The 25,204-nt window shown below is 38.1% G+C and overlaps 1 protein-coding gene across 1 annotated transcript in view; it reads left to right on the top strand.

Moving 5' to 3' along the window:
* Positions 1-25,204, top strand: part of b4galnt4a (beta-1,4-N-acetyl-galactosaminyl transferase 4a) — a 217,044-nt gene that overhangs the window by 73,306 nt on the left and 118,534 nt on the right. The gene's annotated exons all lie outside the window — the stretch shown is intronic.

The following is a 25,204-nucleotide window of genomic DNA, read 5'->3' as shown; positions in this document are numbered from 1 at the left end:
ATACGGAGGAGAGTACATTGCAGTGGAGTAGTAGCAGCAGGTCAAAATAGGTGCACTCAATGGCAAAAACCTAACTTGAGGGAAATTTTGATATCTCCATATGTGGGATTATGTAATATGTGATATTTCTAAGAAAACAGTTAAAACAAATATTGCATCAATGCTAATTCATAGATTAACAATTTCAGGCGATGCAATCCATACGTGATACATTTTCAGTCCACACTATGTGCTAGGATGGTCCTTTTAGCAAGTAGACAAAGTATTTTTTGTCCAGACATAATATTTTATTAATTACCCATCATTTATTTTGCAAAAATTTGGGAACAAATATATTTTATTATGAGTATCACATACTCACATGCTTGTTTTACAAAGTAAAGGGGACTTCCACATCAGAGGATCCCTGATGCATTTCATGAACTGTAGATAGGCCATGATAAAAAAAAAAGGATTTGTCTGTGGAGTTTATTCATATATGATCAAAATAAATCTGCAAATTTATTTTATGATGTGGCGTTTTCCAACAGATATACATTATGGCATTTTTGTCACAAAAATACATAAGAATCAAAACTTCTTTGTAAAGCGCAGAGTCCACAACAGTTTGTTGGCATATTGCTCGTGTATATTCACCGCTGATATTTTCTGTTTTCTATAACATTTCTTCAATGCAGCGTTCCTGTTTCATCAGCCACAGATTGCATTAGTCACTCATGAGGTCAGGCTGTAATGGGTCTATATGCATTTGTAAAAAAAAAAAAAAAAAAAAAAAATCCATCTTCTTACTGTCTGTATTTTCAATATAGTAGAGCTGGGAAGAAGGCATTGTTTTGCAAGTAACAGATACGTCTCAAGTTTGCCAAAATCTCGAGTCAAGTCCCACGTCTAGTCCAATATCCATGACTTTGGCAGTTGTGATTTTGTGACAAACAATTATTATGGAGGAAATAATTTTATTTATTTTTTTCCTGGTTGAAGAAATAGTGTGATTTTTTTCAAGAAGAAAAACTTCTGCGTGTGATAATGCCACTGCAATAAAAGGCACTTAGAGGTACAAACAACTGTAGGGGTATATTCTCCTAAAAGGGACATTAAAGAGTAATAGTTTGTAAACATCAACTTTAACCTTAACCTTGGAATATCTATTGAAATACAGATATTTATGTTTAATTTTTTTTCTGGCCTCAACAAGTGGCATTGAAAAGAAATCTCTTTCTCTCCTGATGCCAAAAAAAAAAAGGTATGTCTGTTTTTAATACAAAAATGTACAATTGCTTTTTTGTTTTTCAACAGACATGTTTTGATATAATTTTGACTCTTGGAATTTAACAACCATTTTCTCTCAGTTTGTAGTGAAGCATAAAAGAGAAAAAACAAACCATTTTGCACTCTCAAGATTCATTATTCATCATCTCGGCCTCGGGCAGGCAATTTATTATTGATTACTTCTTCCCCAGCCTCAATTGATCAGATCTCTTGCCACTCGTGCTGACAGGCAGTCTGCCTCAAAGTTTAATCTTGCCCGGGGTATCGGCACGACGACTCGAGGTGTGGAAGAATTGGGATGTGAAGGCAGACAGTTTGGAGCGATTTAACAATCGTTACATATCTAGTCAGTATAAATTACAGCCGGAATTAGGCAGCTGTAGATGGATGTAGGCAGAACCTGCCTGGTCAAATGCGTCATCTTCAGTTTCTAGTATTTACAAGTGAAAAATCAATTCCAAGTGTCGTAGAGGGGGAAATCTTTTAGAAATGCTTTAAATGGACTGATATCTAGGGAAGCAGTAGTTTTTCGTTCAACAGCAGCAAATAACACGTAGAAATAGATCAGTTGTTTCTTTTTAGATTAATTTGGTGAAACTGAATTCAGACTTAATCTGGATCAGTTTCAAAATAAGATGGAAAATAGCTGGATTCATTCAAATCACACACTTTTCTATACATCCTTGTTAACAAACATGATTAAATTACATTCGTAGCAGATGTGAAAACATAAAAAACTACTCATAATAAAAAATTCTCAATATATTGAATACTTATCATCGCCGGTGTATCAAACTGCACACTTTTGCAAATACAATCACTCTAATCAACAATACTTAGTTGATTAGTTATAAAAATGTAGGTTATGTGCGCACCTGATTATAGATTTAAGCGATGCTAAAACTCAGAGACGGTGTTGGCGACATTGTGGTTTTAGAAAAGGGAGAAAAAAAAATACAGTAAGGGGGAAAAAGGATGATCACTATCAATTTTGTCAAAGCAATGTCATCCCAGTTATGACAAGCTCACTGCACCTTCTTACGTTTGATTGCTTTTTAATGAACTAAACTAATCCATAACACTACAGGCTGTTTTCATCCATCTCTTGTCATGGAGCATTTCCTCACTGTTGAGCTTCAGAATGGGCTTGGTTGGCTACCGCTTGCTTTGCTCACAGCCGTGTGAACTGATTTGATTGACAGGCAAAACATTCAAACAAGTGACCCATTCAAATAAAAAAAAACCTCCAACTTGAGCCCATTCAATTAAACATAGCCTGAAAAGATGGCCTTGACAACCAATCCTCCTCTTGATTATTTAACACAGAATCGGTTCAGTGTGTTCAGAGTGTTCCAGCAAAACTATTTTCTATGTATCACAACAGATTGTGGATCAGGGAATGATATTTTGAGATCCCAGGAGATTATTTTACATTATATTACCACTGTCCCTCACAGAATTTACATTGTAAACAAACACGTGAAGTGTCACATTAGTAATAGCGCACGGAACGTACACAAGCAGTGGCTGCAGGGATTTATGACCCCCCCCCCCCCAAGACGGTTCAACTTCAACTCCAAATAGTTACGATTTTGCTGTGCAGCTGTTGATTTGCAGTGGGGACCAGCTGCGAGAAAAAGGCGGCGATATATCTTATTTCATAAAATGCAGTAGTCTTCAGAATTGATTCAAGCAAGAGCTTTAGGAAATGTGGTCGGCAAGATAAGAGTGGTGAGGGAGAGCTGGCACACTTTTGAATAGCCTGCCTCCAAACTTTAAACCTGCCTGATGGTGTTAAAGCTTCTCTGTAGAACTCAAATGAAATCTGCTCTGTAAATAAATCAGGCTTGTGCCTCGAGGCTCAGATATTAGGCTGCACTGTAAACACTTTACCGAAGTCAGTAAAATGTGTCAAAAAAGTTTGCAGTGGAATCATTATGAAACTGATTAGCTTTTATGTGTCATAAATTCGCTAAATTGCTACTGATAGATTTGGTCGGCTTAGAACGATGACAACTTCAGTGATTTGTGCTCATCGTTCTGCAGTAAACATGAATTAAAGCATCTCGGTTTTACTATAAGCAGTAGATTTATGATTTACAGTAGAATATGGATGAGCACAGTTTACGACTCTGCATAACAGGGTTTAATTTTTAAGCACTGTGTGTAGGCATTGCACCCTCTTCTGATGAGTGCATGTGTCTCTATGTATGTTAACAGGACGTACCCTTAAGACTTTTCTGCTTGGCTCTATAAATGCATCTCGCTTTATCAATAATTTAGGCGCCCATTTAGAGATTCTTTGTTCCTACGTACCTTGAACTCTTAGTGACAGTGAAACTATTGTAGCAGTGTTTGCCCTTGTCCAATACGCCTTTGGGCAATGCTTCTCATTTAACACTGAAAAATAAGTTTCTTTTGGTTATCCAGCTGGTTCTGTGAAAACGTGATAAAATTATTGGTCACATTCTTCGCCCTCCTCACCAAAGGGAAAGTGATCTGGATAACAGCCACACTATAAGCAGTCTTAAAATGAAATATGTTTTTAATATTACAAACATGAGGACCCGTATCGCATTGTTTCACCTGAATAGCTGATATTTCCCACCACTGTCAGCCAGGGAACCACTGAGCATGCAATATTAAAGCTTCCATTTGACCTACACATGCCTGCAAAAGTATTCACCCCACTTGGCATTTTTTAAATGTTTTGTTGCCTGGAAATTAAAATGGATTGTTTGAGAGTTTGCACCATTTCACTTAGAGAACATGGCAACAACTTTGAAGATGTAGTATTTATTTTTTGTTATGCTGCAAACACAACAAAATAAAAGCTGCTAAGCCCCACCCCCCACAGCATGATGCTACCGCCACCATGTTTCGCTGTTCAGGTGGTGTCAAAGGTTTGGGTATTTTTTTTATAACCCCACCCTGACTTGTACTTCTGAGTCACTTTGTCCCTGACTTGTTTCGAGATCTCCTTCGTCTTCATGGTCTGATACCTTTGCTTAGTAGTGCTGCAGCCTCTGTGGCCTTTTATACTGACAGATCATGTGACACTTACATTGCACACATGCCAATTTAAGTTTATTTTTAATTATTTTCCATTATATATATTTTGTAGTTCACTTCAACTTAGACTTTTTTGTGCGGATTCATCAAATAGAATAAGATTGAAACACGTAAATCAAAAAGTGGAATGCACAAAATAGTTTAACAGCCAAGCGGGTGAATACTTTTGCAAGGCACTGAAGAAAAGGTAAAGTTAATTACAAAGTTCATTGCAACTTTTACTGCATAGCATTTGCTACCATTGAGAGTCTTTAAAAAAAACAGCGCTGTAGTGCTATGAGATAACACTTTGGATGTAACACCCCCTCCCCCCATGCTGTGTGTTCCTAAAACAATCAGTGAGACTCACACAAGTGCAAATTAACTCCAACAGAATATTGCAGCAAAACGGTGAATTGCTATTAAGAATTCAGATTAGTTACAGCATAAGTGAGAGATCTTGGATTAATTTTTTATATGAGAATCAGTGCTTGTTAGTTTGGAATATCCAGATCTCCACAAAAAAGGTCTGGGTGGTAGGGGTTGAGTCCCGTTACGATGTCAGTTGATTTCTAATTGCATCTTAGCCTTCTGAATCAAACGGGAATTGTGAAGTGCCTACAGATTCTCACCCCTACGTTTACAGATGACTAAGGTCGACAGTCTGCCCTCACTGAACACTCTTGCACAATTTTGCTAATAAATAAACACCAAAAGGGGAAAGCTTTCTTGCTTCCATTGAAAAACACTCTGGAACTGTTGACACACAAAGAAAGACCAAAGTAAGCATGTTTTAGGTTAAGTACGCAAACTGTCTGCACAGTCACACAGTGCAGTATAGTCTCATATATCCATCACAACATATGTAGAATGTTGATAGTCTTGCTGCAAAAGGTTTGTGCCAAGTCTTATATCTTATTGCTACTGTTAATGTCAGATCCCATTTAGAGCTAATGATTAGAATTGGTCCCGTAAAACAGCCTTGAAAGCATTTACTAATATATATATATATGAGCTTTATGTACTGTAGCACATCTTACATTGTTGAACCTTCATTTGAATACTTCTAGGTTTGTTGCATATCTACTATAATCTAATGGAAGAAATTGAAATCCTACCATGAAATCCTTTTCATGGTAGCTTCCATTGTCAGGATCCATGGTTGTTTGTTTTTTTGATTTTGGATCATACTTTCTTTAGATCTTTATCCTTTAAGGCAGGAGTGGGGAACCTTTTCTCTCTCAGGGGCCATTTCAATTTTCGAAAACACTCTTCTGAGGGCCAAACTCAAAATGTAAAGGCCAATAGCACGACAATAATAGTTTTATAAAACTATAGTTTTATTTATTGCGTATTTATTTTTGCAAACATTTGTACATTTCGCTTTTTCTCTAAGAACCTAAAATGGTGTTATAAAATACCACTCTAAATAAATGGAGGCATGTACAGTAGATTGTACAAATTACAATTTTCTTTCAGTTTTACATTAACAATAAGTTGGAGGTCATGCTGGTGCCACTCGCAGCTGATTTTCCAAATTGGAGTCATTAAGTCTTGAGCGGAAGCGACTTTTTACCAGTCAATTTAGAGAAGAACTGCTCACAGCGATATGTTGTCCCAAACAGAGATACAAACTTGAAAGCATGTCTTCTTGGGTTTGGAAAATCCTCAACACTGACATACAGTTTGTAGAAGTCCAGCAAAGGAAGGTTGCTGCAGCTAGCATCTCCAGTTGGAGGTTGTCCGGCACATCAGATGGTTCCACATTAAATGGCGTCGTGAATATGTTGACTTCCTTCTTTCATCAAAGGCCTGGATTAGTTATGCACACTCACCAGCATATTCACTTGTGACAGCAGGACTTTGCTTTTGAAGATAAGGAAAGTGCACAGTGTTACCACTTTCCAGCTGATTTTGCCACAGTCTTAAATTTCCTTCAAATGTCTCCACATGTGAGAGCAGAGAACCTAGAAGCTGACTGGAACCTTGCAGCTTGATGTTTCATGTCCACCATGAAGGCCAGATCACAGAGCCAATGGTTATCACTGATCTCTGCTGCGGGTTTCCCCTTCATCTCCATGAACTGTTTAACTTCTTATCTCAGACAGTAGAATCGTTCAAGCATATTTGCACAACTCAGCCATCGCACTTCACAATGATACACCAGATCTCCACATTCTGACCCCAGTTTACTGAGCTGCTCCCTGAACTGACGGCCCTTTAGCCCTCTACTTTTAATGAAGTTTGCAATGGAGACAACAGTTTTCATTACACTGGTCATCTTCAGGGAATGAGCTCACAGACTGTCTTGATGCACAAGGCAGTGACCTACAACTAAATCACCAGGATTGAGACCAAGACGACCCTTTTAATTTTTCATTTACGCATTGTTGTGCTATTACACACTGTTTTAAGTTATTTAATGTTTAATAAATAACTCTGTTTGTTAGGTATTGTCCGGTGAATATCAGCCCAAGAGCTAATATTAGGACAACAGTTGAAATAAATGATTCGAGTACTGGCGTTCTTTTAACAGCAACCTCTGCACACATAGAGAATAAGTGAGTGACAATTTCTCTTCAAGTTCAAGAATTCATTAACAGAAATAAAATGAACATCCAGAGGACATCTCTATGAAATGCTGTTTGTCTGATTTAACACTATATTTCAATCAACAAATACTCTCTACTAGGCTAGTGAAACTTAACTAAAACTACTAAGCAAAATTAAGATAAAATGAAGCTAAGGAACTATGTACACACAAAAGAAACAAAAGACTAAATAAACTGGTTGATCATCATCATCCGAATAATTCAGAGAATCCTGGTTCACTGCAGATCTAGATAAAGTTAAAGAATCAAAGCTCATCTGAAAGAAGGTGGAATGAGGTTAAATTAGCTTAACTAATTCAGAACAACATTTGGTATGTGTTTCAACTCATTCACAATGCAAACCCTGAGTTAAACAAAACATTGCTTGATAAAATAACATTTTAAAGAATGATTTGCTTAGTAAAAATCTTTAGAACGCTTGATTTTATTAATGCGATTATACCACTGGGAAGCTAAGGGTTGCTGTAGCGATCAGTCGCTAAAATCAGTTAATTAAATCAACATTAATATTCCATATTAATGCGGTAATAAAGCTTGTAGCACTATCAAATAATGGTGAAGCAAACGAAACAAACCTTAATTATGGATCTAGTTAGTTATTTCAGTTAGTCCCTTTGTTCAGTTAGGTTTCTGTTTCTTCCAGTCAGAACTTCATGTCTTTCCCCTTTCGCTTGTTCGTCTTGTTCACCTGCCCTCTTGCTTTTCTCTCTTCTTTCTCTTTCATTTAAAAAAAATCTATTCCTCTTCTTTGTTGTCAAATCCTCTCTTATGCTGCCTCTTTTTTGTTCCTTTGTTCTGCGTGTCTTGTTCCCCTGTTGTATTCTGATACGTTTATTTTTGCCATTATCATTGAACCGTCATACTCACTATATAGCTCCCGGATTCCTGTCTGCGATTTGGTCCTGCATCAACCTCACAAACTCAAATAATGTAATACCGCCTCACTTCTTTGTGAAAATGCCTTTCATCGAAGGCATAGAAAGACTTGATGCCATAGGTAAATACTTTGGTATTAACCCTGCTATAAAGAATTGAAATATAGCACCACGAGCGCTGCAGCTCTTACACGCTATATTCACTGCACGCATGTGCCACTGCTAAAATGACCTAATACCATTACTTAATCTGATACTGTGATATGCTGTTTGCACTGATAATTATTCAGTCATCTTGTCTTGCCAAATGCTTGAAACCAAAAGTGAAGCTATCAGCATGACCCATTATCTGCTTAACTCAGCTAATAATTATCTGACCATCTGGGAGCACTGAAAGTGCCTTTTAGGTGGTTAACAATGAGGTGAGACAGTGACATCATGGCAGAGGCAATGTGCTCAGTCTTTAGGCAGCAGAACAATGTATTCTACATCCTTGATCCCAATAGACGTACACTATTCAGAACAAGAGTGCATCAAACGTGTTGCACATACTTCAAAGGTGCGATGGGGCATTATGTTCCCACAAAACTTTGTTCTATGCAAGGAACTTATTTTGTAGCTTTGCATTTGGACTTTTGTTTGTGTTTTTATTTCTTGATGGCAAGCCCAATGTCTTTTTGTCAACTCTGACATGACTTGAGAAAATCTGCTCCATGTCCTCGTGTTCAGACCCACGTCGCACTTTCAAGACACCAACATACATTGCAAGAGAAGAAACAATAACCGCACCTTAACCGAGCTTCTATGGCAACACTGTTGAGTCAAATTTGTCTCACAGCCGCTTGTTGCAATTGGCTTAAACTGACTTTGACCAGAGTTTGAACTCACAATGAGCAGCGGGGGTGGATTCAATCTACTGTAAAGGTGAAAGGGAAATTGTATGTAAAGAAAGTGTCATCAACTCATGCTGTTTTTTGTACATTTAAAAGACATGTGTCGGGACAGTATCTGATATACTGATCCAAAAAGTACCAACGTGCGAGGGGAAATGTGTTTAGCAAATGTGTAGCTTTCTTGTTTTTGTCGGTTTTAACAGATCAAACAGTTTGTTTCTGGCAACAAATCTGTGACTTGTGTCAGACGAGAATGTTCCTCTGCTGCGTGAGCTTTAACTTTTTCAGTTTGGTTTGTTGCTCTCACCTGGAGCACGTGTTTTTGTGAAAGTATTCTGGATCTTCTTGAAGATTTTTATCAAGCTAAAGATGCTTTTCCCAGCTATCTAAGAGCAAGGAAGTAATGCGGCTTCAGTGTAAATGTATGCCTAAAGAAAAGCCAGGAAGGTTTGTGTGTTTTATAATGGATTGTGGTGGGGATGGAGATTCCCGTGTCTTGTTCACCCCTTTTGTTAAACAAATCTATTGTGCTCCACCAAAAAAAAAAAAAAAAAAAAAAAAAACCTACTCCAGCTCCCATTTTAGAAATCTCTAACAATGAAAGCAAAATGGCTTAGAGAAAAACAAACAGAAAATCCCTCAAGGTGGTTCTCTGTGAAGATAATAGTCCAGGAAAAAAAAAAAAGATGGAACAACCTCATTGCAATTACACAGCATGGGGCAGTCGGGTTCAGACAGCAGGGACACTCAGTACAAATGCCCTCTCACGCTTGGGAGAAAGATATTGCTGTATCCAGCTCTGTTAAAAATTAATTAAACAGCCGTACGGCAAGACCCGCAACACCTCAGTGTGAGCAAGGCTGTGGGTTTCTGATAAAAGCGCTGGTACATGCACCCAGCAGCTCTTTTATGTGTTGTCGGAGGTTTAGAGAAAATTGTGGCGCCGTTGAAGAAACACCGTAGATGTTTTACTGGAAGCAAATAAAGATGGACGACGGTACAGGGAGAAAGGTAGAGGAAAGGGAGGACATGATTTGATAGAAGTAAACAAGAAAAAATCTGAGGTAACCACAGGTAAGAAGATGAGGAGCTCATCTTCTTTTTTTTTTTCTTTTTTTTTTTCCAGAGGACGTAATTGTGCTGTTCTCTGCTTCTGTGAAAGGACAGCAAATGTTTGCTCTTCACCTTTCCTTTCTTTCCCTGCAGATTGCTAAGATTGCAGCTTAAGTAGTTGACAGTGTCTGTGTCATGCTTGGCAATTACAGAAGCTGCTTTGACAGTGTGCGTGCTGCAGTTGGTGTGCGTACCACCCCCATCGGACCCTCCAGGTGGTTTCCAGTTGATTTCTGACAGGCTGACAGCTTTGCATTTAGGCTATTTAATGCAAAGTGTGTTTTCTGTCCTTACGCCATTTGGTGCATACATATTTATATGTTTATGGGGAGGTGAGAGGGTATGCCTGTGTGTGGCTCCTTAGTTAATTATGGATGAGGTTTGTTCTTTGCTCCGCGTTCTGCTCTTCACCTGTCAGTTGCAGGTTGCTCGGGTTGCTTCCATAGGTCTAACCCTGATGACAAGAAGCAACAGTGGAGGCAGAAGGGAAGAGTTGAAGATGAAATAAAAGCAAGCAGGTAGAAGAAAATCTAAAAACAACTCCAACTCATTAAAAATAATCAAAATAAAAGAATAGTGACATTTAACCTGTCAGCCATATTTTGCTTGACAGTCACTAACACAATAATACAATACAGTTGAATTCCTTGGTGTTTGTGCAGTAACTATGTTTCTCATTGTGTTTGCATGTGGTCTAAATGTGGTTACAACTTAATTACAAAGGTTTGGAGTCTTAATCTATGGAGGAGTAACAGTTTAACTGCTCACTAGAGAACAGAAGAAGTTGCAGATATGGTTGTGAAGTTTATGCATTTAGAAAATTTTATATTTAATGCTAAACAAATACAAATACATAAGAGTCTATGTTAAATTAGGGTAGCAACACAATTAGTACTTAATGCCCTAAGCTTAGTTAAGCTTCCCAGTTAAGCTAAGGCTATATGCTGTCTGTTTTTTCCTAAGTTTATTGATAGTTTCAGAATTTCATTTAAAAATTTGAATCACAACTTTGTTCTAGCGTGCAGTGCTGTCATTGTTACCTAAATAGCAATACAGTTCATTCAGTAAAAACACATTTGCATGTAAAAATAAATCAGGAGTACAATGTTGAATACACACCATATTGTCAAGAGTATTTGCTGATCTTTTCAAACATTTGGATTTAGGAGTTAGCATAGCTTTTATAGCCAAATGTGGGTTCACAAAATGCCTGCTTCTGCAGGCATTTTGTGAATGAGTTGGGTCACTCTTAGGTGCTCACTGAATTCCAGCTGATTGGATGACACCTGTGCAGCATTCCCACTCCTGAAATGTCGTTGCTGCCAGGAATTTCACAATCAACTCTTATGGGTCTTTTCCATAAGGGTACCATGCAAGTGCGCCACGCCTACTTCGTCTATTTGTTTTTCAGGGTTTTCCATTAGTAACGGTTATGTGGGTTAGGGTTTTTTAGGACCTTCTTGATTAGGGTTTGAAGTGAGACAAGTCACGCTGAAAATCTGACGTCAGAAGACTGTCGGTCATTGAATGGGTACAGGGTGGTGTCACTGGTTGCATTACTAGAGCAACTTCTTACAATAATCAGCTTTTTCGTGAAATTCATTTGCCTTGAAATAATCTGTTCCCCTGCAGTCAGGAGCGATTTTGACAGAGTTTTGTATTTTATGCTGAAAGAAACATAGCCTTTTCCAACTTGGGTAATTTTCACTTAAACAATAGTTTAACGTGACAGATAACAAAAACTGTGTATTGAAGCTCATTGTGTTTATTGTATTATCAGATCTATAAAAGGCTGGAAGCTCGGTCAGCTAAACATGAAAAATAAAGCTTCCTCAAAAAAAAAAAAAATCAGTTTTCTCTCCTATTCTTGTTAAACGTGTTTCTAATGTAAAATATACCACATTGTTGCTTAAACGAAAGAGATTTCTGGTATAGTGTCTTCAAATCTCAGAAGGCACTACCAGAAATCACATTTCAGAGTGAGGAAATCAGGCTGAAATATTATGTTACCCCAGGTGACTTTAGTGAGGAAAGAGTGTCTCGATCATGAGTTGTTTGCCTATGGTTTTCATTTGGGTTTATGGTTTTCACTGTTTTTCCTCATTAAGTTCTACAGGTCCTACAGGAGTTTCCCTTTTTTTTAGATTATCAGTTTCCTAGTTATTCTGTTTCCAATATACAATATATAAACAGATATTTCTGTTTAGTCATTATTGTGTTTTGGTTTTTATCTGTTAGATTACTCTGTTTCCACTATTTCAGCAGCACAAACTCCTCCACACAGTTGTGAAGCTGACTCCAAAACATATGTCAAACACTGCTGTACTTGGAACTGGAACTATTAGCTAGCTTCCAGAGTGCAATGGCCCCTCTCTTCCTTAACGGCACCCCTTCCCCGAAAGTCGTATCTTGCAGCTCCAGAGCTGGAAGCAGTTTGGTGCCCTGGAGGCTTAGCATTTCTTCAGACATCCAGAAGTTCTGTAACCACTGCAACAACCTCCCACCACTGGGAGGCTCTGTTAAACGCCCAGACTGAAGGTCTGCTGGAATACAGTTGCGACAGTACAGCCCTCTGAAACACACACACAGCATACATGTTACAATAACTAATGTCTTCAACCATTAAATCTTTGCACATTGGGCTTATTGTTTATTACTCTTACACGTCGTCTAGCTAGAGCCCATTGGTTTGATCCCCCTCTGTAGATTCTCCCTAGGGCTGAGTGAAATGGCTTAAAAATAAACCCTCTGATTTTTATTATACATGATACGATTAAACAATGTTGCCCCTCCTTTTCATTTCACAAAAAGAAATGAAAGATATGTATTTTAAAAACTTGCTTTTATTTCAAGCATTTCATCTGGGAGTTGACCTGAATTCAAAGCGCAACTAAATATAAGCTATGAAACATGCATGTAAAACAAGATGGTGGACACTGCCACTGTAAACAATGAAGCTATAACAAAAGGTTTGCCGCTAGTGGTATTAAACAACGAGCTAACAACAGGCTTTAATTCACTTGTGTAACTTCAAACTAACTTAAAAAAAAAGTAAACGAATAAAAGGAAGCGTCTCATCTTATTGGTAAAAAGAAAAATCCTCTTTGCAACATTTTGACGATACATATTCCCAAACATACCGGCAATTTAAGAAGCCGATAGCATGCAACACAGCTGAGCGTGCGCGAGTGGTGTTAAAGCACACTTCCTCTATCCTCTAAAACCTACTCCTCGGTAGGTTTTAACGGAATGCAATGCTCTATGGAGTCTTAATTGGCATTTTAGCCAATCATCATCATGGTAGAGGAAATCTTGGTGATCCCTGAAAACACGATCCCTCCTAATGCATTTGAAAGGTCGTCAAGGAGTGCCACATTACGCATGGATGCCACCACTGTGTTACAAATTAGTACAGTGATCAGTGATATCCTCACACCTTGTCTGAATGTAAGTATTAATCTGTGGTACATAACACCCGAGAGATCATCAGGGAGAGCGATGTGATGGTAGAAAACCCTGTTAAACTGTTGTTTGGACATCAATTTAAGATTTAAGTTGGCTTATGGGCGTTTTTTTTTTAATAATTTGAAAGGTTCTTATGCATAGTTATGGCTCGGCAGCACAAGCATTAACACTTATGTAGTCTATCTGTTATTAAAATCTGATATGGCGTGAAATAGAACGTCTAAGAGGAACCATAATGCAGTGTGGCTGCAATTCACCGCACTGCGTCGCCAATTTCCCCACGTCTTTAAAATGAGCGTACGCATGGGTGAGAGTTGCCGGGAGAACCGAACGTTTGGCCGTCAAGTTTTGTTCGAATAGAGCACAACAGTGGGGAAAAAAGTGATGTACGCAAGATTCAGGCCACGTTTTTTGTGCAAGCTTTATAAATAAGGCTTTTGACTTGGAAGAATGACCAAAATCAGACAAATTTGAGGTGTTAGTATGAAAATAAAACCAAAAAGCAAAATACCATTTAATGATGTCTTTGTTTTTTTTTTTTGTTTTTTTTTTACCACATATCAGAATCTGGGATATTGAACGGGCATTTCGTCAGAAAAAAAAAAAAAAACACCTTCCAAATAAGGTCACCGAAATAACAGGGTGAGAAGGCTAGGATTAGACTGTGAAGATATTTCACAAGCATCCCAAGAGAAAGGGCTGCTCTATTGTCTTTCGCCTGACAGCGGTTTTAATCATAGTGGCAATTTTACAACACCCTATAAACTGGAGCAACCAGGCCTCATTGTTAACCTCCAATTTCTTTCAGGGCTGTAAATATGGCCGCCTCGCATTGCTCTGGCCTTGCTGATAGTTTATGGGAGGATGCACTGAATGTGTTGATGGCAACGGGAGTCTTCCCTTGGAAATAATGAGGAGCATGGAGCATGAAGTGACTAGTAAACAGACATCTGTTTGCTCGTCAAGCACACTAAACAGCGGCGCACAAGCCATGGCCTGATGATTGAGAGCTTTCTGCCATAGTGGAGTGTTGAGCTTCCTCGCTTAATCTGTGAATGGAACCACTGAGATTAGTAACGCAACATAATTCCTTGGCTTCACATTTAGATCTGAGCCGTGACATATCACAACTTTTTCCAGGTAGCCCTAACATTTTGCTTTTCGAATATTTTCAGCAGCTGAAAGTGACACTTGATAGGCGATTCATGGTGACTCAACGACTTTAACATTTGATCAAGTTTTCTCCTGCAAGCTGATTGGTTCTGCAGCTAGTCAAGGGGAAATTGGTCTCATATGAGGCATTCGGGACACCAGATTAAGTGTCCTCTGCCTGCTTGCCTGAACTTGTGTTACATTTATCCTCTTCCTTTTTCTTTTTCCAGGGGTGCCTCAACCACTTTTCAAAAAAAATAATTAAGAAAGGACTTCATTATTAGCTATTAGCTATTCTATCATCTTAACAAAGGGAGCTGACAGTCTTCACAAAATTGGTTAAAGTTAAGGTTTAAGTTTTTAAAATCCATAGATAAATCTGTTCTGCAGTGACACAGCACATGAAACAATTATGCACAGTGTCACATTTAAACATAACATGCAAATGATTAAAAAATCCAAAACATTATCAATAGATATGTAAGTAAGATGAAAGAAAACACACAAACTAAAAGGCTATATCTGCAAATGGTAAAAGTAGTTTATCAAAATGCCTCCTTCCTTCCTTTTTACATTACTTGGGTAAAAAACGATGCTGGGTTCATTTGAGTTGAATAGAATATTTAACTATATGATTTCAGGGGGTTTCTTTCTTTTAGAGAAACCTCATCAAACAATTCAACTGAGGGAAAAAGACAAAACTGAATCAATACATACATTATAAAACATGGTCTGTAACCTTAGTTTAATGTGAAAGTGTGAAAAACAGGTTTGAAAATACTTTTGTTGATTACCTTATTTTTACATACTCCTTCACAGCCCATTTCCTAATCCAGCTTAATGCATTGATGGGCTGGCAGCTACTGTATCCGCTGTCTAGATGACAGAATGTAGTTATTGGTGTCCTGCAAAACATAGAGTTTGATGCTGTGGTAAAAATATGATTTAAAATCTAGTGTGTAAAGACAACCACACTCCGTCCGCCAGTATATCACCTCATACTAGCGGCAGTGACACTGACCCTGGTCAAATACAGAATGGCTGAAAAACAGTTTAATAATAATAATAATAATAATACTTTTTAAGTAGGAAAACATGTCATGTATGGCCTCCACTTAAAAAAACATTCCTGTGTTTGTGGTTGTGTAATTGGTTGTGTAACCCTTTATTTAGTGCACCTCTTGATAATTTCATTAACACCAAAACAGCCCAAACTGATTAACAACTCGCTCTACCAGTGAACTGACCAGATCAATACTCCAGAAGTTTAACTGACTTGATATTATACTTTGATTTAAAAGTTTTCCCTTAATTTTTTGATGAGCTTTTTCAAATATATACATATGCATATATTTATATATGTGTGTGTGTGTAATATGTATCCATCCATTTTCTATACCCGCTGATCAGTTCAGGGTTATCGGTTATATTATCCGGTTATATTATCCGGTTATATTATCGGTTCGGAGGTTGGTGCCATCTTCACCCATTGGTCATCTCCAGTGACCAATGGGTGAGAGGCAGGGGGGGGACCCTGGACTGGTCGTCAGTCTATCTCAGGTTAACACAGAGACACACAGGACAAGCAACCATGCTGACAATTAGATTTGGACAGATGTTTTTGTTATTCAGCTGCATATTACATTTAAGATAAAATAAGATAACAACTTTACTGTCCATAAAAACTGAAATTTGGTTTACATAATCCTCCAGATGCCTCCCATACAACAATACATGTAAAACATCATAAACAAACCAAAACTTGATCTGTACTTTTACCAAGATTTCATTGCAAGGCTCGAAAGACAAAGAGGTAAAAGAGAAGAATAATAAGTGTTTGTCAGGAATGTAGCTGCAAACCAAGTACGACATTCTACGTGTACAAATAAAGTTACATGAAAGAACATATGTGTAAGATTTGTGTGATTGCACGATAATCTACATCCTTCTGTAAGGTGACTGCTATCTATCTTTTATGACTGGAACATAGATGCTTAGGACTATTTGCACACTTTTAGCTTCTCAGGAAGTTTTGTCTATGCATTCAACTATTTGAACATTATGCCTTGTTGCGTTTCTGTGTTATGTGTGAATCTGTGTGAACTCTGAGCATGTGTCTCACAAAAAATTCCTTATAGCTACATAATGACAAAGAAGAATCTTTATTCTTGACATGAATATTACAAGTTTATGTAGCAGCAGGATGCATTGCAACAATGACTACTCTGCACCACATGATGGTACATAAATGAAACAGAAACTTGTAAAAATGCACACTTACACCTAAGGACAATTTAGAAACCAATTAACCTAACAGTCATGTTTTTGGACTGTAGGAGGAAGTCAGAGTACCCGGCTTCCTCCTACAGTTTTTTTGTTTGTTTTTTTTTACTTTATGTACAAGATTTCTACATTCAATCATAATAATGAAATGTTACATATACATGCTGTGATTTATTTAAAACTTTGGAACACACTAGTCTTCAAGCAGCATTGCACATTCTTTTGATGATATATTTATTGAGTTTACAGCAGTTGACTTCAAATAAGTTTGTTTCCAGCCCTAAGCTGTTAATAACTGGCTACAGCTCCACCCACAGTGAATCCTTGCCTGTTTTTCTTTGAGCTTGCGGGTGTTGACAGTTCAGTTATAGCTGGCTATTTAAGGACTCAGTCCAGAATTACGGTATTTTTTTCCTCGGGGTGTTACAGGGCTTTCACTCTTTGTCACCATCACCTCTCGGGCATTTTTTTTTTCCAGCCAAGTGTTGGTTCACAAAGGAAGCAGAGCAAAGCCGTGGGCCTCGAAATAAACTCCGAGGCAGGGTTCCAGCGGCCAGGTGTGCACTGTGCTGTTCACAATGAGATGCCATCACGGTGGAAGCTTGTTACTTTAGATCAACGGTGTTTTATGGCTGTGCTGTAAAAAAAATCATAGGAGGAGACATGCTTTAGGGCTGCCGTTTAGCTCGATTGTTTTAGCACCGACTCATTCCTGTGAGTCCCGACCACCTTCTGAGCTTCATGTCATTCTTCTCTCTATACCTGCTCTTTCTGTCTGTTAATGTCATATAAAGGCCATTGGTTCCTAAAAATATTATTAAAATTCCATTAAAACAAAATTATTGTCGAGTAGAATTTGCTATATTAATATATTATTTTGCTATATTTTAATCATGTAAAGCACTTTGCATTGTCCCTGTACTGAATTGTGCTATATAAATAAATTTGCCTTGCCTTACCTTGCCTTGCCTTGCCTAGAATATTCACATTTTATATTTGTTTTAGCATTTTTATTTTTCAAACAATTTTTACTCTTCACATCCCTCATAGAGAAGAAGAATTGATGCTGGATGAGTCTTCATTTTTGAAACAATGGAATTTTTCTCTTTCATTTCTGGCCAGCAGAATAGTTACAGGCTGAGGTCAAGTTATGCACGACCTCAGCCTGTAAGGTGATTACAGAAGGTCTTCATAAATGACATGGGCCTGGATCTAAAACTATGTCATGATATATAATCCCCAACCTTCCTCTCTTTGGGGCACTATGTAGCGGGTAGTTGATGTTAGAGGAATCACAGCTTTTAAAAACCTATATATCAGTAACAGGCAAACAACCTCAGTTTGGTCACTCCTAGTCTGACTATAACTGAGCTAAAAAAAACACAATCTGAATTATTAAAGGAATTTTAATTTTGTATTTTTTTTATATAGCGCTAATTCACAACACATGTCATCTCAAGGCACTTTACAAAGTCAAATTCAATCAAATCATCCAGACAGATCGGTCAAAAAGTTTCTTATCTAAGGAAACCCAGCAGATTGCATCAAAGTCTTGACAAGCAGCATTCACTCCTCCTGAAAGAGCGTAGAGCCGCAGGAACAGTCATCTGCATTGTCCATGGATTTGCAGCAATCCCTCATACTGAGCATGCATGAAGCGACAGTGGAGAGGAAAACTCCCCTTTAACAGGGAGGAAAGCCTTCAGCAGAACCAGGCCCAGTGTGAACGACCATCTGCCTCGACCGACTGGGTGATAGAGACGACAGAGCAGAGACACAAAAAGCACAGACGCACACATTGATCCAGGAATAATGGTAATGGCAGATGGTGTCATAGCTAATAGAACACCATGTTAATTGAATAAAACTAGTTAGTAGTTCTTTGTCTCACAGTGGAAAGTTGAAACTGAAATTCAACTAAAATTACTCAGGTTTTCCCAATTAATGAAAAATTCTCACCATTGTTTTAATATTACATTTAGTGGAAAAAAAAGGTTCAGTAGCAGGTGATATTCTTCTTTTGGAAGAATATCACCTGCTACTATCAGTATAATCCTATCTCTAATCATGTCTATTGATCAAATTTGGTATGGCAATGTCACTGCATTATGATAATGACAGTATGACCTAACAATATGTCAAGATATTTGAAATCCATTGTTAGTCCCTAGATTATTGCCCAGCCTTATAAAGCAGTGGCAAACTCTGACTCAGGCTCTGACATTACTTCCAACAGTAGGATTAAAAACAACAGACCTGTCTTCACACATAATCCAATAACGGTTTGATTTTCAGAGTACCAAGGACGGTTTTGTTGGACAATGACGTGGGGGCGAGTCAGTGTGATACAGGCTTGTAGTCTGACAATGTGTGTGAGTTTGCCAGGTGAAATGAGCAATGTTGTGCCTGCTTCTGTTTCACAATGGGAAACGAAAATCCTGCACACCTCCCTTTTTCCCCTGCTCCATTTAGACACAATGGCCTGATTAACGACAGAGAAGAGGAGGAGATGCTGGAATTCAGTTCACAGGAATACCAAAGCCTCCTCTGGCGCTCGTCTTTCACGCCAAATCCCCTTCCGTTTAGGAATATTGGTTGACGAGAGACAGATAAGAAAGCGGTCCCTTGAATGGATGGATGGATGGATGGATGGATGGATGGAAGTACCAGTATTTTTAATAAAAATCACAATGTAGGCATGTTATATTTCCTTGGGTCTTGAGAAGAGCTGGGGGTGCTTCATTTGCATTCCTTGCTTGAATCACATTCAAGGTCTTTCAATGTGATTGAAACACCAAACTCTGGTGTTTTCCAGAGTTTGTGCAAATGCCATATATCTCAAATGTTGGAGGGGATTTTTTGTTGTGCTTAATTTCTTCAGTGTTTTCTCACTGAAAGTGTTTAACTAATGTCCTTATAGTTTAATGAGAGTGGTTTCAAACATCAAGTGTAATGGGAGCACAGAGCTGCAGAATGTCAAAAGAATTTTTTTTCAATATCAGTTTCATATACTGATGTGAGTATGTGCAGCATTGTGTTGTCTGTTTCAGTAAAGCAGTCTATGGGTCTTATTTCCTATCGACCCTTGTTGCTCTCCCGCTTATGAGGCAGAAGCCAAGCACTTGGCGCCAGTTGATTGATTTCTCTGGATATTTGATTGATTCAGCAACACTGATCATCTTGGTGACCTCTTCACAGCAATGATTTTAGTTCCACTGTCAGCACTGCCTTGTCATCTCCTTTTCTACATCCCTATGAGTTATATGTTTGGGTTATCAGTCACAGGGGCTCACTCCATGATCAGATCAGAGTCCAGTTCTTCCTCATCAGGGAATTACTGAATAACCTAAAATCCTTGTCTCTCCTGGAGCAGGGTCTCTTAATAAATAAATAAATAAATAAACATGTAATGTTCTCATGCTAAATGTTTTATTTGGCCTTTTGCATACTCCACCTGAAGTCTTTCCTGCTTTCGGCTCCACCTTAACTACACATCATGGACATTCTGTGTGATAGATCTACACAAAGTACTTCATGATTATACTGAATAAGGAAAAGAAAACCAGATTTTTTAGATTATATAGTTGAGACATATTTTATTGTAACCTGCTTATTTGTGTCCAGGGCTTTTTACTTAGCCAATCCTAAATAAAATCCAGTCCCACTGATTGCCTTCAGAGCTCACCTGATTAGTAAACAAAATGCACATGTATGTAATCTAATCTAATCTATTCTTTGGTACATCATAATTTGAGTTTATATCCATTGACGATTTTGATCTCACTATTGAATAAAATCATATGCATTCAAGAATCACAAAAGATTCCTTTTCCTGTTTTTTTGAATGCCATGAGGCACACAGGCAGGGAACCTGATCTTCAAGCCAGACACGGTGTTGAGTTTAAAAGATGTATTAGAATGTGATCAGGAGGAATTAGAGGTTCTCTGCAGGAGCAAGCAGGAGGCAAGGCAGAGGAGAGCGCAGTCTTATTCAGAGCCAACGTAATTTGAGTGTCAAAAAGGCATCTGCCTCAACTTCGAGTGTTGTGCAGCGCTTCAGCAAAGTGTGAACAGACTGGTCTGACACGTGTTGGGAGGTTAAAGGTTTTGTTAACTTACTCAAGATCCTCGCTAATCCTCTTCCAGGCAAGGTCCTTTACTGTCTCTGTACTGATGGCTCGACTGATCATAGATAATAGGAGGAAAATCTTCCACTACGTCACTCAGTGGGGTCTCTCTGATTGGTTGACGCTCTGCGCCCAGCTGCAAAAGTTCAGATTTTCCGACTCCAGCATTTGCCGCTTTGTAAACTCAAATGCTGGAAAGCTCAAAAGGCGCTGCACCCAACGGGGGACCCGCTTCAGGACCTCTCGATGTTCCTAGAGGCAAATCCCGAGGCTTGGCAAGGCTTGTGGTCATTGTAACAGTCCAGATTGCGGTCCAGAAAACTGAAGCTCAGTTAGATGTCCGACAAGGGCTTGGCAAGGCAGAAAGAACCATAAATTGTCCTCATGGTTAAAACATGGAAAACAGGCATGTAGAATACTAGTTGAAAGCTTTCAATAATCTGGCACTGTCTTGCTGTCCTTGCTGAGGAGTATTTTATAAAGAGCAGGAAACAAGTGTTTGGAAGAGTGGCAGGATGAAGACAGCAGACAGGCCAGATCATAACAATATCCTTTTACATTTGCCTTTAAAGCCGGACCCAATGTTCTTGGACTGGGTTCAGTTCACCATTGAAATTTACATTTTTCAGAATTTTGTGATTTGAAGCTACCATATAGGCTGTGATTTTACAGGCATTTAATCTAGTATAATCCAGTCCAGGTTTCTGAATATTATAGATTTTAACTACACTACATTTGCCCAGATGCCAAAAGAATAGTGAAGTGGCTATTCACCACATTGTCGGATCTGATCCGAACCCATCGGCACTATTGTTTAATGATTTGTGGGGAAAAAAGAGAATAAACCTACCTAGATGAATGCTTTGTGTTCCATAATGTCAAAAGATTCAGATGTGTAGAAAATGAAATGTGGAGATGTTTGAAATTTGATGACAAATATATCGTAGGAAGCCTTGGTTTTCTAACCATTCTAAACATACTACAAAATCCACAGTGTGTTTCCTGAAAATGTCCAAGATGAACATTATAATCACCTCCTTCACAGTCCTCCAAACACCACATGATCATACTGTATATCCACAACATTGGTGCAGGTAAAACAGGTCTTTTTTGAAAATTACTTGTTTTTCTTTTACTTTGTGTGAGGAGAATGTGTAAAAATCCCCCAGGGATGATGTAAAAGATTCCTGCCAAAGGTACCGACCATGCGGGGAGCCAAAACCTTTTCATCAGGCTTGTTTCCAAACGTCCACTCTATATATCCGCTTCCTCCTGTTTAGAGATTCAGCGGGCTTGGGAGCAATCCCAGCAGACGTTTGGCAAGAAGCGTGCATTTACAAGGGCCCCAGTTTGTCCCACAGCTACAACAATATGAGGAAAAGCTCAGTCTCATTTAAACCCAGAGCAAATTTTGAAATTTTATCCATTCAGGATTGCACAATCTGTACTCAGTTTATCATAATTAGAGGAAATATAAAAGGATGATTACCACTCTTATAAGCAATTGTTATTTCTCACCGTTAGAACATGGGAATAAAATTGTTGTGGAAGATTTTGCAGAAGGTCTTTTGAAAAATAATCACATTCACTGTGGAAAAAAAAAGACAAACATGCCTCTTTAATCCCAGGTTCTAAACGTCTACAGGTTTATTTCACTGTGCAAATGCTGTCCCGTTTTGAATCGAACAACTAAGTAGCATAAATGCAGTACTTCTCTGTGCATTGCTAAAGCTGCTGAAATATCGTTTGATCTCAATTTGTGTCTCTGCAAAAGTTTTCTTAACTAACCATCCAATGATCTGCATAATCTCTCTTTATGCTGAAAGGTGGATTTTCCACTACGTTCACCTGTCATCATTTAAAAAAAGCCTATAAATTAAATTGTGAGACCTTATTATCTTTCTGATTATAACCTGTTCCGTTACAGATCACGTACCTCCAATTGCCCAAATTCTCAGTGTGAGCTTGACCTTTAAAAGCTGTTGTAAGATACTTAATGATAGCAACACATTTAAGAGCTTTTTTTAGGCATGTCACACACCGGATAATATATTGCACCTTTTGTGCTGCAGTGATAAGCTACATTAAGATTAAATATTGACTGTAAAAGAGCTGAGATAAAGAAAAGAAGGTAATTATTCTTCTTGTCCTGGGTTAATAGCTTAAATAGGCCAACCGAACAGTCTATAAATCTGCTGACTCTGGTGGGAAGTTTTGCTCTGTTATTGTCAGGATATCAATTTCTCTGAATGTGTGCTGGATTTATTCTGTCATTAAATAACCGACCGCTTGGATTTTTCTCAGTTGGGCAAGTAGAAGTTTACAGGTATATTGACAAGCGAGTCGATGCTGCTGGCTGGGAGGAATGGTTGCATCCAAAAGGGCTATTTTGGACTCTTGCGAGATGGCACATGGCGGCAGAAAACCAATTCCTATTGGCTTTTTCAATTTGCTCCAATTCAGAGAGGAGCAACACAGTGTTAATTGCAACTGCTGAATCAATTGTTTTGATTCAGTAAGAGTCGGCCATGTCTCTATTGCACACTTGTTGATACTGTAAAATCAGATTCCTTTTTCTGCCATTATAGAGGATGAAAATATTTGTATCTTAGACAGAAAATGTTGTGCAGACTTAGCAAGAGCAAACTCCAACATCAGTTCACTCAAAATAATTAACTATTTTTAATTTTCACTGAATTTACTTCTCCATAAATGTTAAATTGTACTGTAGATAGATGGACATGCTTATTGTTTAGTGAAAATAAGTATTAATTGTGTGTGTGTGTGTGTGTGTGTGTGTATGTTTATATATATTTCAACATAAACTTTAAAGATGTATGATTAAACCATGAGCCTTCAGTTTCTTATTCATAAATTATAAGCAAAAACTTGCATCTTTAAAATTGGGGTAATCTGTATCTATTTGTATGTAAAAGCCTGACCACATTGCATGCTTGTAGTAGACACCTAGATCCCAATATGGAGGGGGTATTTTCTTTTACTTTTTTATTTATGTGTTAAAATGATTTGCATGGCAGTGTTTAGAGTCAATACAATTTCTTTGGAGCACACATTTAACATGTTAACCTGTTGCTATTCATCTAGCAAAGATTCCCTCTTGGGAAAAGAGAAAACCTTTTGTTTATGACAGCTGACCTACGCCTATTAGTTTTGACGGCACAGCTTTTTTCTTCTGCAAAACCAGTTAAGTGAATGCACTTAGGCAAATCTGTTCACACATCAGATGATTCTGTTTTTTTTCACCAGAAGGCTGAAATTTGACTACAGGTATAAACTAAACGCAGCACTACTCTAAGGGTTTTTCTATTCTATTATTTCTGGTCATTTCTACCCTTTTCCCATTTCTCTATTGTTATCTTCTCTCACCAAGGGATCAACAGTTAAAGCATTCAGTTTTTCCCCCCACAATTTGACATAAACTTATTGCCTCCTTTGTTTGATGATGAAAATTATCTGTGTTTAAGATGTATAGAAACATGCAGGTGTCACACACAGGTGAAAATGTATGATCAGGCCGTATTAGGCAGTTTTATTGGTTCCATATTAATTACTTTTTTCACATCTCTGTGTTTTAGCGCCTGAGGCTTTGGTGCAGAAGGCCCCACTCACGGGGTCAATAATATTCATCAGAACATTACATATATTTGTAATTAAAGCAACCATAGACAGACTGAAGAGGTTTATCTGAGCATTTTTTAGGCATTAGGAAAAAAATGCTGCTTGAATAAAAAGCAAGTAGATTGCTGGTTTGTTAATTTTGAATCTAAACATTGAAGAAGAGACAGACAAGGTTTGAAAATGTAGCTCTGATACTTTTCACATCATTTGTTTCACATTTAGCAGCCTGTATAGTGGAGTCTTAAGTTGTACGAGACACAATGAAAATAAAAAGGCATTTTGAACATTGTTTTTGGATCAGTCGTTTTTTTACTTAATAGCCTTTTAATCACAAATATGCTTTAATCTGAACTGACCCATTAGAGCCCTGGCTGTGCGTTTTGGGTCTTTGTCCTGTTGGGAGGTTAACTTTCACCCCAGGCTTAAGCCTTTTGCTGCCCTGTATATTCTTTTTCCTTTCAGGAATACCCAATTAATCTTTCCAGCATGCCCACAGCATGATACTGCCTCCACTGTGTTCCAATGTGAATATGATGTATTGGGGATCATGTGCAGCGTTAGTTTTCAGTGACACTTTTAGTGTTTTACATGCAGACCAAAGGTTTAAATATTCTCTGATCTGACTAAAGCACATTCTCCCTCATGTTTGCTGTATCCCCAACATGAGTTGTAGCAACCTGCAAACTGGACTTCTTATAGCTTTCTTTCAAATATGGATTTATTCT

This window comes from Fundulus heteroclitus, chromosome 2 (genome assembly GCF_011125445.2).
Source record: "Fundulus heteroclitus isolate FHET01 chromosome 2, MU-UCD_Fhet_4.1, whole genome shotgun sequence".
Lineage (NCBI taxonomy): Eukaryota > Metazoa > Chordata > Actinopteri > Cyprinodontiformes > Fundulidae > Fundulus > Fundulus heteroclitus.
This window is presented reverse-complemented; position numbering and strand designations above follow the sequence as displayed.